Source organism: Pongo abelii, chromosome 8 (assembly GCF_028885655.2).
Source record: "Pongo abelii isolate AG06213 chromosome 8, NHGRI_mPonAbe1-v2.0_pri, whole genome shotgun sequence".
NCBI classification, from domain to species: Eukaryota; Metazoa; Chordata; class Mammalia; order Primates; family Hominidae; genus Pongo; species Pongo abelii.
The window spans coordinates 51,570,922-51,583,093 of NC_071993.2; the positions used below are offsets into that span (position 1 = coordinate 51,570,922).

A 12,172-nucleotide genomic window follows, 5' to 3' on the forward strand; every position below is an offset into this window, starting at 1 on the left:
AGATCATTAGTAAGAGACTGGGCTCTACTGACATCAAGAGAAATTAATGATTAATTAATGAGGCCCCTTTCATTGCTGAGAAATTGTAGGTATAAGCATTTTTAAGTTTTTAGGGATATGATGTTTTTCAATTGAGTAAGTGAAGAAAATAGGTAGAATATATCCCTCCCAATACCCATTGGATAAAACTGTTGGTGATGGTCATTTTTCCACCATTTTAGTCCAGATTGACCACTCTTGATTTCTTTCAATTGGGTGTATGAGCCACACTCACTCTTGCCAGACACTCTTGACAGGAGCCTATAATACTCTCTCCCTCCCCACTTCAACACTAAGTTATCCTGTCTATCTTCTACTTATCCTTAGGAGCACAGCCTAAATGGCACTTGTCATGGGAGGCCTTCTTTAACCCCCACAAGCAGGGGCATTTCCCTTGTTATGGGGATTTTATTGTTATTGTTTACTAAATTGTCTTCAAAACTAGAAGCTCAGGCAATGTTTACCAATCTTGCTCACTGCTGTATCCTCAGAAAGTATTACAGGGCTTGATGAGGGCAGAATAAGGATTTATTATAACAGGAAGGAAGTAATGAAAGTCTACAATGACATAGTTAGAACTGAGATTATTATATGATTGATCTTCACCAAACAACCCAACCAGCAGGAAAAGAATATTTTCAGGAGTAAATCTAGGCTTTATGACATATATTGATCCAATTAGTAGCCTCTTGCTCTCACTTGGTTTATGCATACTGTATTGTAATCTTGAGTTCTCTAAAAGATAAAGTTAACCTTGAGCAATATGAGAACTATAGCTCTCATCCTTTGACCACACGACTGACCAAGGTGATTGTCATGGTGACTGGACCCCAAGGTCCAGCCAAGGGAGCTGCTCTGCACACCTGCCATAGCAACTCCATGATATACAGGAAGGGTTGGAAATGAGTGAATGTCATAGGGAGGATGTCTGGATGGGAGTATGAAGGAGAATGTAAAGCAATGGTTAGGCTTCCAGACACCAAAATAATCACATTTATGTCTAAAGAAGGAGAGATAAAGTCTGCACCCCCTGCATCCCCAGTGGTAGTGTTACAGGAATGGGGTTCCGATCCAGACCCCAAGAAAGGGTTCTTGGATCTCACACAAGAAAGAATTCAGGGCAAGTCCATAGAGAAAAGTGAAATCAAGTTTATTAGGAAAGTAAAGGAATAAGAGAAAGACTACTCCATAGACAGAGCAGCCCTGAGGGCTGCTGGTTGCCAATTTTTATGGTTATTTCTTGATGATAGGCTAAACAATGGGTGGATTATTCATGCCTCCCATTTTTAGACCACATAGAGTAACTTCCTGATGTTTCCATCACATTTGTAAACTGTTATGGCGCTGCTGGGAGTATAGCAGTGAGGAAGACCAGAGGTCACTCTCATCACCATTTTGGTTTTGGTGGGTTTCGGCTGGCTCCTTTACTGCCACCTGTTTTATCAGCAAGGTCTTTATGACCTGTATTCTATGCTGACCTCCTTTCTCAACCTGTGACTTAGAATGCCTTAACCATCTGGGAATGCAGCCCAGTAGGTTTCAGCCTCATTTTTCCCAGCTCCTGTTTAAGATGGAGTTGCTCTGGTTCACATGCCTCTGACAGTAGGTGCCTTAGGAAAGCAAGGACATTCATCTTGGGATGAGAGAATAGGGATACAAACATCATTCTGAAACCAAGAATCAGGTCAGGAGAGAAAGCCATCTAGAGCATTCAAAGAGATTCCTCTCTAGCCCAGCCCCACGATGAGAAGCATGTTGACTTCTTTGAAGAGAGGTTTCAGGAAATCTGGAAGAGGAAGTCTGAAAGAACTTTTAACTTTTATAGGAGATACCATCCAACGGCATGAGAAGTGTTAACAAACTCAGGATGAGCTCTCCTCACTCCTGGGACTGAATGAGCTCAGCCCTTTATGGGCACAGATTCAACACATTGTTGTGTCGGAGGCAGAAATAGCTGGAGCAGGACCTGGATCTGTCACAGCCTGAAGAACTCACACCAGAGACCACAGGGAGCAGCACAGGAGCTGGGAGCCTACAGGCCACAGAAGGGAGGCCTGCATCAGTTGGCATCTGGGTGAGAAAACAGAAATCACACTGCCGATTTAACAGAGAGGACCTAATGTAGGGAACCGGCCAGAGACGTTTGGGAAGACTATAGGGCACAAGGGAAACTGCTGTGCTGCAAAAACAGCAACCACAGAAAGCAGCTTTATATCCTGGGACTGGAGGAGCAAAGAGAGTTTGAGGCCATGGTCAGTGAGAAAGCCAGTGAAGGGACTGCACTGAGCTGGAACAGAGACCCCTGAGGAGACTGGGTTTCCTGGGTGGCCTTGGTCTTCCTGTGGCATAAAGAGATCCCACAGGGCTTCAGCCTGAGGATGCATGCTACTCAGTGCGTGCTGCTTCCTCAGCAGCTCGGAGGAGAGCCACCCTGGACAGGGATTGAAACCCCAGAGTAGGCAACACTGGTGACTATGTGCCAGCATCTCTGAGGGGCCAAATGAGGCTGCTCCTGCAAGTGTAAAAGCTGAGACTAGCTGCTGTCCTTGGACCAAATCACTGCTGCAAAGCTAAGGAATCATCCTCAGGATGATGCTGACAGAAGCTGGAAGCAAATGGGACAGAGCAAGTCCCTGCTCTCTCCCAGCCTTCCAGGATCCCTCTAGGGCACACTCTGGGCAGAGATTAACAGAAATCCAGCTGCAAAGGAAAAATAAGGTTTGCAGCATCCCAGGCTCAGAGTTGCAGAGCTGGGTTTGGAACTGAAAGACAATAGGTTAAGAGTGAGCACAGTTGCTGCCCAAGGAACTCAGGACCCTCAGCTCTGGACCGGCTCAGGCAGCTACCCGAGCACAGAGGGAAGCAGGAGGATGTGGTTTGTCCTCTGACATGCAGACCCACATAACGGTCCTGGTGGGCAGCCAAAGTAGCATCCCAGGGAAGCTGAGTGGAGGTTGGATCATCATTTGGGCTCTGAATTTTTCCACTTATGATATAGCTAACATAGGTGACAATTCCATCTTAGAAATCACACATTTGCGGTGCTATCTAATCACGACTGTTGATTCTAATTCAGAAAAATGAAGCATTCTGATGGGTCTAATACTCCTGATTTGTCTATTATACACTGAGGACAAGTGTTTAAGAGGGAAAAGACAGCATATAGGAGCATACAAACGCAGATCAATTCAGCATCAAACTACCAACAAGTTCCGACGCAGGTGTATGGTCTGCCAAAGACATGAGGCTCACTCACCCTAAAACAGGACAAAAGCAAGACCCCATCACAACTTGGCTCTCGAATGTGACATGGAGCCAGCATAAGGAGATGTTGTCTTCAAGACCCCAGTCCCCTTCCTTATGCCATGTTTGTATAGAGAGTGCCAGGGGCTCTCTCTAGCTTGGATGCTGAGATGCCAGGATGCAGCTGTGGTGCCTGTCTTATGGGTAGAGCTCTCATTCAAAGAGGGAACTGGGCTCACCTAAGTTGGTGGTGAAGGATGAAAGCCTAGCCCTGACTCTGGGCTATGTCCCCTCCCAAATGGGGTGTGCCAAATGCCATTCTTGCTTGCCTTTGATAAAAATAACTCCTCCTCCACCAGCATCATTTTCCAAGAGAAAGAGGGTCCTTAGATTAAATTTAAAAGTTCAGTCAGGAAGACTAAAAAGATAAGGTCTTGTGGTTGGAAAATCACTGAAAGAAAGAATGTATTTTCCTTGACTAATATACATTATGAAAGACAAAAGCAGAGAAATGGGTAAAATGGAAATTCTGACACTTCTCCATGGCTCTTGAAGACATGATAATGTGAAGTCATAGCCACTCATTGAAGGTACTGCCTGCAGGATGCCTATGGGGTCATAACATTGTCTTCTTTAATCACAGGACTAATATTAAGCTATAGCATAATGGGGAAGCAAGAGCTGCTTCCCATTCTCAGCTAAAGCAGGCAAACTGGCACCAGTTCCTGTAAAAGCATCCACGAAAAGAACAAAATCCTAGTTGTTAGTCGGTTGGAGAAAAAGGATGCATTTGTTCCTGAGAAGGCAAACCACCAAGCAAGATAGCATTCTAGCAAGGAGGGATGCTCTGCCTGCACCAAGACAGCTACAGAGTGAAGGACCTGCTGCTTATGTAGGGCTCAAAGGACAAGATAAGCCAAGACCAAGGTAGGGGGCTCAACTGAACTAGGAAGATCAAGAGATCCAAAGACTGAAATGGACCTGTTTAAGTTTGGAGGACAGGAAAAAAAAAAAAGGTGTTGACCCTGAATGAAGGTGGGTTTTTGGGATCGTGGAGATAAATCAGATCTGAGGAAAGGATGATAGTCCAGCTCTGTCAGGTAATTCTCCCAATTTGCCTTTCTTGGGTAGAAGTGGTGTCATTCATCAGCCTGAACATTCCTAACAAACAAGGTTCACTTTTGTATCAGAGACCACTGAAATGGTTTCTCTTTTACCCACCTCAATTGCTTCACCTCAATGAGTCATTTTTATACAGCCAAGTCCACAGCTGCTCACAGCCCTTACCTGTGTGGCCCCACACCACCCAGCCCCACTTACACTTCCCAGCCAGCCACTGCAACCATCACTCCAAGCCAGGCAGAGGTGAGGGGCTGTGACATCCAGGCTTCCTCAGTGATCACTCACCAACAGTGAGATCTTAAACTTACATAACACTTGATATCATTTCCTTCACTTATGTTGATCAATCTTGGCACCATCTCTAGTTTGATTTATTGCCCTCATTATAGTTAGAAGGAAATGGAGGCTCCAATGGGTTGAGTGTCTGAGTCTGCACTTGAACCCAGATCTTCCCCCTCTCAGTTCAGGGCTCTTTCCACACTCACACTTCTTTTCTAAGCATCTACAACACCATCACCCCATACATGAAATGCAACACTCATTTTTTTTTTTAAGTTCTGGGATACATATGTGGAACATGCAGGTGTGTTACATAGGTATACATGTGCCATGGTGGTTTGCTGCACCTATCAACCCATCATCTAGGTTTTAAGTCCCATATGCATTAGGTATTTGTCCTAATGCTCTCACTCCCCTTGCCCACCACCCTCTGACAGCCCCCAGTGTGTCATGTTCCCCTCCCTGTGTCCACGTGTTCTCATTGTTCAACTCCGCCTTATGAGTGAGAACATGCAGTGTTTGGTTTTCTGTTCATGTGTTAGTTTGCTGAGAATGATGGTTTCCAGTTTCATCCATGTCCCTTCAAAGGAAATGAACTCATTCTTTTTTATGGCTGCATAATACTCCATGGTGTATATGTGCCACTTTTTCTTTATCCAGTCTATCATTGATGGGCATCTGGGTTGGTTCCAAGTCTTTGCTATTGTAAATAGTGCTGCAGTAAACATGCATGTGCATGTGTCTTTGTAGTAGAATGATTTATAATCCTTTGGGTATATATGCAGTAATGGGATTGCTGGGTCAAATGGTATTCCTGATTCTAGATCCTAGAGGAATCACCACCCTGCATTCCACAATGAGTGAACTAATTTACACTCCCACTAACAGTGTGAAAGTGTTCCTATTTCTCCACATCTTTGCCAGCATCTGTTGTTTCCTGATTTTTTAATGTTCGCCATTCTAACTGGCATGAGATGGTATCTAATTATGGTTTTGATTTGCATTTCTCTAATGACCAGTGATGATGAGCTTTTTTTCATATGTTTGTTGGCCACATAAATGTCTCCTTTTGAGACGTGTCTGTTCATATCCTTCACCCACTTTTTGATGGGGTTGTTTCTTTTTTTCTTGTAAATTTGCTTAAGTTCCTTGTAGATTCTGGATATTAGACCTTTGTCATATGGATAGATTGCAAAAATCTTCCCCCATTCTGTAGGTTGCCTGTTCATTCTGATGATAGTTTCTTTTGCTGTGCATAAGCTCTTTAGTTTAATTAGATCCCATTTGTCAATTTTGGCTTTTGTTGCCATTGCTTTTGGTATTTTAGTCATGAAGTCTTTGCCCATGCCTATGTCCTGAATGGTATTGCCTAGGTTTTCTTCTATGGTTTTTATGGTTTTAGGTTTTAGGTTTAAGTCTTTAATCTATCTTTTTTGTATAAGGCATATAAGTTTTGTATAAGGCATAAGGAAGGGGTCCAGTTTCTGTTTTCTGCATATGGCTGTCCAGCTTTCCCAGAACCATTTATTAAGTAGGGAATCCTTTCTGCATTGCTTGTTTTTGTCAGGTTTGTCAAAGATCAGATGGTTGTAGATGTGTGGTGTTATTTCTTTTTCTTTTTTTTTCTTTTTTTTTTTTTTTTTTTGAGACACAGTCTTGCTCTGTCTCCCAGGCTAGAGTGCACTGGTGCGATCTTGGCTCACTGCAACCTCTGCCTCCCTGGCACAAGCAATTCTCCTGCCTCAGCCTCCCAGGTAGATGGGACTACAGGTGCCCACCACCATGCAAGGCTAAATTTTTGTATTTTTGTTAGAGAATGGGTTTCACCATATTGGCAAGGCTGGTCTCAAACTCCTGACCTTGTGATCTGCCTGCCTCAGTCTCCCAAAGTGCTGGGATTACAGGCATGAGCCACCACACCTGGCCACATGTGGTGTTATTTCTGAGGCCCCTGTTCTGTTCCATTGGTCTATATATCTGTTTTGGTACCAATACCATGCTGTTTTGGTTACTGTAGCCTTGTAGTATAGTTTGAAGTCAGGTAACATTATGCCTCCAGCTTTGTTCTTTTTGCTTAGGATTGTCTTGGCTATATGGGCTCCTTTTTGGTTCCATATGAAATTTAAAGTAGTTTTATCCAATCCTGTGAAGAAAGTCAATCATAGCTTGATGGGAATAGCTTGAATCTATAAATTACCTTGGGCAATATGGCCATTTTCATGATATTGATTCTTCCAATCCATGTGCATGGGATATTTGTTTGTGTACTTTCTTATTTCCTTGAGCAGTGCTTTGTAGTTCTCCTTGAAGAAGTCCTTCACATCCCTTGTAAGTTGCATTCCTAGGTATTTTATTCTCTTGGTAGCAATTTTGAATGGAGTTCACTCAAGATTTGGCTCTCTGTTTGTCTGTTATTGGTGTATAAGAATGCTTGTGATTCTTGCACATTGATTTTGTATCCTGAGACTTTGCTGAAGTTCCTTATCAGTTTAAGGAGAATTTGGGCTGAGATGATGGGGTTTTCTAAATATACAATCATGTCATCTGCAAACAGGGACAATTTGACTTCTTCTTTTCCTAATTGAACACCCTTTATTTCTTTCTCCTGCCTGATTGCCCTGGCCAGAACTTCCAACACTATGTTGAATAGGAGTGGTGAGAGAGGGCATCCCTGTCTTGTGCCAGTTTTCAAAGGGAATGCTTCCAGTTTTTGCCCATTCAGTATGATATTGTCTATGGGTTTGTCATAAATAGCTCTTATGATTTTGAGATATGTTCCATCAATACCTAGTTTATTGAGAGTTTTTAGCATGAAGGAGTGTTGAATTTTGTCAAAGGCCCTTTCTGCAGCTGTTGAGATAATCACGTGGTTTTTGTCATTGGTTCTGTTTATGTGATGGATTATATTCATTGATTTGCATGTGTTAAACCAGGCTTGCATCCCAGGGATGATGCTGACTTGATCCTGGTGGATAAACTTTTTGCTGTGCTGCTGGATTCAGTTTGCCAGTATTTCATTGAGGATTTTTGCATCAATGTTCATCAGGGATATTGGCCTGAAATTTTCTTTTTTTTGTTGTGTCTCTGCCAGGTTTTGGTATCAGGATGATACTGGCTTCATAAAATGAGTTAGGGAGGAGTCCCTCTTTTTCTATTGTTTGGAATAGTTTCAGAAGGAATGGTACCAGCCCTACTTTGTACCTCTGGTAGAATTTAGCTGTGAATTCATCCTGTCCTGGGCCTTTTTTGTTGGTAGGCTATTAATTCCGGCCTCAATTTCAAAACTTGTTATTGGTCTATTCAGGGATTCAACTTCTTCCTGGTTTAGTCTTGGGAGGGTGTATGTGTTCAGAAATTTATCCATTTCTTCTAGATTTTCAAGTTTATTTGCATAGAGGTGTTTATAATATTCTCTGATGATAGCTTGTATTTCTGTGGGATCAGTGGTGATATCCCCTTTATCATTTTTATTATGTCTATTTGACTCTTCTCTCTTTTCTTCTTTATTAGTCTGGCTAGCAGTCTATCCATTTTGTTAATCTTTTCAAAAAACCAGCTCCTGGATTCATTAATTTTTTTAAAGCATTTTTTGTGTGTCTCTATCTCTTTTGCTTTCACTTCTCTAGTTCTTTTAATTGTGATGTTAGAGTGTTGATTTTAGATCTTTCCCACTCTGATATGGGCATTTAGTACTAAAATTTCCCTCTTAACACTGCCTTATCTGTGTTCCAGAGATTCTAGTACATTGTCTCTTTGTTCTCATTGGTTTCAAAGAACTTCTTTATTTCTGCCTTAATTTCATTATTTACCCAGTAGGCATTCGGGGGCAGATTGTTCAGTTTCCATGTGCTGTGTGGTTTTGAGTGAGTTTCTTAATCTGGAGTTCTAATTTGATCCACTGTGGTCTGAGAGGCTGTTTGTTATTATTTCCATTGTTTTGCATTTGCTGAGGAGTGTTTTACTTCCAATTATGTGGTTGATTTTAGAATAAGTGCTATGTGTTGCTGAGAAGAATGTATATTCTGTTGATTTGGAGTGGAGAGCTCTGTAGATGTCTATTAGGTCTGCTTGGTCCAGAGCTGAGTTCCTCAATACCCTTGTTAATTTTCTGTTTTGTTAATCTGTCTAATATTGATAGTAGGGTGTTAAAATCTCCCACTATTATTGTGTGGGAGTCTAAGTCTCTTTGTAGGTCTCTAAGAACTTGTTTTATGAATCTGGGTGCTCCTATATTGGGTGCTTATATATTTAGGATAGTTAGCTCTTCTTGTTGCATTGATCCCTTTAACATTATGTAATGCCCTTCTTTGTCTCTTTTGATCTTTGTTGGCTTAAAGTCTGTTTCATCAGAGACTAGGATTGCAGCCATGCTTTTTTTCTTTCTATTTGCTTGGTAAATATTCCTCCATCCCTTTATTTTGAGCCTCCATTCCTTTATTTTGAGCCTATGTGTGACTTTGCACATGAGATGGGTCTCCTGAATACACAACACTGATGGGTCTGGACTCTTTAACCAATTTGCCAGTCTGTGTCTTTTAATTAGGGTATTTAGCCTATATACATTATTGTTATGTTTGAATTTGATCCTGTTATTATTATGCTAGCTGGTTATTTTGCACATTAGTTGATGTAGTTTCTTCATAGAGTCATTGGTCTTTATATTTTGCTGTGTTTTTGCAGTGGCTGGTAGTGGTTTTTCCTTTCCATATTTAGTGCTTCCTTCAAGAGCTTTTGTAAGGCAGGCCTCATGGTGACAAAAATCTCTCAGCATTTGCTTGTCCATAAAGGATTTTATTTCTCCTTCTTTTATGAAGCTTAGTTTGGCTGGTTATGAAATTCTGAGTTGAAAATTCTTTTCTTTGAGAATGTTGAATATTGGCCCCCACTCTTTTCTGGCTTGTAGGGTTTCTGCAGAGAGATCTGCTGTTATTCTGATGGACTTCCCTTTGTAGATCACCTGACCTTTCTCTCTCTGACATTTAACATCTTTTCCTTCATTTCAACCTTGGAGAATCTGATGATTATGTGTCTTGGGGTTGCTCTTCTTGATGAGTATCTTAGTGGTGTTCTCTGTATTTTCTGAATTTGAATGTTGGGTTGTCTTGCTAGGTTGGGGAAGTTCTCCTGGATAATATCCTGAAGTGTGTTTTCCAGCTTGGTTCCATTCTTCCTGTCACTTTCAGTTACCCCATTCAATCTTAGGTTTGGTCTTTTCACAGTCTCATGTTTCATGGAAGGTTTGTTCATTCCTTTTCATTCTCTTTTCTCTAATCTTGTCTTCATACCTTATCTCAGTAAGTTGATCTTCAATTTCTGAAATCCTTTCTTCTTCTTGATTGATTCAACTATTGATACTTGTGCATGCTTCACTAAGTTATCATGCTGTGTTTTTCAGCTCCATCAGGTCATTTATGTTCTTCTCTAAACTGGTTATTTTAGTTAGCAGTTCCTGTAACCTTTTATCAAGGTTCTTAGCTTCCTTGCATTGGGTTAGAACATGCTTCTTTAGCTCAAAGGAGTTTGTTATTACTCACCTGTTGAAACCTACTTCTGTCAATTCATCACACTTATTCTCCATCCAGTTTTGTGCCCTTTCTGGAGAGGAGTTGCGATCATTTGGAAGAGAAGAGGCATTCTGGTTTTTGGAATTTTCAGCATATTTGTGCTGATTTTTCCTCATCTTTGTGGGTTTATCTGCCTTTGACCTTTGAGGCTGATGACCTTTGGATGGGGGTTTTGTGTGGGGGTCGTTTTAGTTGATATTAATGTTAATGCTGTCTGTTTGTTAGTTTTTCTTCCAACAGTCAGGCCCCTCTTCTGCAGGTCTGCTGAAGTTTGCTGGGGGTCCACTCCAGACCATTTGCCTGGGTATCACCAGTGGAGGCTGCAGAACAGCAAAGATTGCTCCCTGTTCCTTCCTCTGGAAGCTTCCTCCCAGAGGGGCACCAGCCTGATGCCAGCCAGAGCTCTCCTGTATGAGGTGTCTGTCAACCCCTGTTGGAAGGTCTCTCCCAGTCAGGAGTCATGGGGGTCACGTACCCACTTGAGTAGGCAGTCTGTCCCTTAGCACAGCTCAAGCACTGTGCTGGGTGAATCCTCCTTGTGAATCTGGGTGAATCTGCTCTCTTCAGAGCCAGCAGGCAGGAACATTTAAGTCAGCTGGAGCTGCACCCACAGCTGCTCCTTCTTCCAGATGCTCTGTCCCAGGGAAATGGGAGTTTTATCTATAAGCCTGTGACTGGAGCTGCTGCCTTTCTTTCAGAGATGCCCTGCCCAGTGAGGAGGAATCTAGAGAGGCAGTCTGGCCGCAGCCTGTTTGCTGGGCTGTGGTGAGTTCCGCCCACTCCCAACTTCCCAGCCTCCTTAGCACTGTCAGGGGAAAATCACCTGTTCAAGCCTCAGTAATGGCAGACACCCCTCCCCACACCAAGCTCAATCACCCCAGGTTGACTTCAGACTGCTATGCTGGCAGCATGAATCGCAAGCCAGTGGTTCTTAGCTTGCTGGACTTCATGACAGTGGGACCCACTGAGCGAGACCCCTTGGCTCCCTGGCTTCAGCACCCTTTCCAGGGGAGTGAACGGTTTTGTCTTGCTGGCATTCCAATGCCACTGGGGTATAAAAATAAAATAAAACTCCTGCAGCTAGCTTAGTGTCTGCCCAAACAGCTGCCCTGTTTTATGCTTGAAACCCAAAGCCCTGGTGCTGTAGGCACATGACAGAATCTCCTGGTCTGTGGATTGCAAAACCCATGCAAAAAGTGTAGTATCTGGGCTGGATAACACAGTTCCTTGGCTTCCCTTGGCTGCAGGAGGGAGGCCCCTGGCTCCTTGCGCTTCCCGGGTGAGGCTATGCCTCACCCTGCTTCTTTCTGCTAGCCCTCTGTGGGCTGCACCCACTGCCTAACCAGCCCCATGAGATGAAGAGGGTACCTCAGTTGGAAATGCAGAAATCACCCACCTTCTATGTTGGTTTTGCTGGAAGCTGCAGACCAGAGCTCTTCCTATTCGGCCATCTTTCCAGATCCTCCAAAATGCAACACTCTTTATGTCTTTCTTTTTATATTCATCATCATAAGTGCAAGTCTGCTTAATTAGATTACCAGCTTTGTAACAATTTCAATCAAGTCTTATATTTCTATTTTGCTGAATTACTAATGCTCTCTTAAACTCTCAATGCATGTCTAAGTCTTTTTTACTTTTCAAATCCATTGTAAAATACAGAAAATGTAAAACATGATAAGAAACTAAGATGAATAACACTACAAACTCTCTTCATTACATGTTGAAGACCTATGAGTAATCATACAGAGTCACTGGTGCTGGTTTTCAAAGCCATGTTTATTGGAAAGTCTCTGAGACCACTGAGGGTTTCAACATGTTATTTGGGAGTCAGAATTCAGTTAGAAGAGATTAAACTGTCTGTAAGAATCTACGTGCCAAAGCCACAGTCAGCCACAATTCATCAAATACTTGAGTCAATGAGCTTC

At 42.5% G+C, this 12,172-nt stretch overlaps 1 pseudogene; it reads left to right on the forward strand.

Annotated features, from left to right (window-relative positions):
* The window catches only part of LOC100937133 (geranylgeranyl transferase type-1 subunit beta-like), a 382,799-nt pseudogene that overhangs the window by 57,548 nt on the left and 313,079 nt on the right, over positions 1 to 12,172 (forward strand).